This window comes from Octopus bimaculoides, chromosome 16 (assembly GCF_001194135.2).
Source record: "Octopus bimaculoides isolate UCB-OBI-ISO-001 chromosome 16, ASM119413v2, whole genome shotgun sequence".
NCBI classification, from domain to species: domain Eukaryota; kingdom Metazoa; phylum Mollusca; class Cephalopoda; order Octopoda; family Octopodidae; genus Octopus; species Octopus bimaculoides.
The window spans coordinates 48,454,462-48,455,663 of NC_068996.1; the positions used below are offsets into that span (position 1 = coordinate 48,454,462).

Here is a 1,202-nt window from a genome sequence, read left to right on the forward strand (position 1 = left end):
TATATATATATATATATATATATATATATATATATATATATGTGTGTGTGTATGTATGTATGTATGTATGTATGTATGCATGCATGTATGTATATATGTATGTATGTGATAGATTATCTTGTCGTGAATGACAAACGAAGGTTCAGTAAAATAAAGCGTTAATCGTGTTCTGTGGACACAAATGTATTCCTTGAGTCCTGTTGGTGCCATGCAAACCTTTTGGTAACTGGAACAAGTTGAGGACTCAGTTTACTTGAGTGTTTGGGGATCATTTACTGTGGGTTCTCTTGAGTACAGCCTGCTTTGCTCTGTACCACAACGACAGGTAAGGTTTCCATTTAGAGGAGCAGCGTTTTGCCAGTGTGCCTTCATGTTTGCATGAAGTTGGCCTCAGTGTTGGAATCGATTTTGCTCAAATTTTCGAACAGAGGAGAAGCAGGACTGGCACCAAGTCCTGTGTTCTGATGCTTTGTTTTCCCAGGAAGAAAAGAAAATGTTACATCGTTTCATATTGTCTTTCAGTTTGTTTTTGAAGTGCAAAAGTGACCCTCCAACTGACCTTCTTGTTGGAGATTGGCCAAAGAGAAGTTGCTTTGGAATTCTTATATCGCTCATGCGTGAGAGATGACCTGGCCATCTAAGTTGTATTTTGATGAGGATGGCTTCAATACCTGATATGTTGCATTTTGTCAGTACCTCACTGTTGAAGATAGTACGCAAGCATAATATATGTAAAGCATCAAGCTGGTTGATGTGCTTTTGGTAGAGATTCCATTGTGTATGTGTGTGTGTGTGTATGTATATATATATATATGTATAATTGTTAAAGAGGTCAACAAACTTTAAGGCAAGGCAAACATCTCAAGTCATATGCATTATTATTATTGGAAAAAATAATAATAATTCGTACGACCTGAGATGTTTGCCTTGCCTTAAAGTTTGTTGACCTCTTTAACAATTATATATCTGCTAGATCGGAAATCTGCAATGGCTCCATAAGTACTATCTCGGATACAACCTTGGAGCCCCAGTAATCCATTACAGCACTTACCTAGTATACCTATTCCTTTAGATCACCTGTAAACTAAACCCCCATATTTTGTATATATGTGTATATATATATGTATATGTGTGTGTGTGTATATATATACATATATATATATATATATATATACACACACATATATATATAAATATATATA

The 1,202-nt window shown here is 35.2% G+C and overlaps 1 protein-coding gene across 1 annotated transcript in view; it reads right to left on the reverse strand.

The window, feature by feature from the left end:
- The window catches only part of LOC106870605 (centrosomal protein of 104 kDa), a 293,281-nt gene that overhangs the window by 7,671 nt on the left and 284,408 nt on the right, over positions 1–1,202 (reverse strand). The window lies entirely within an intron of this gene.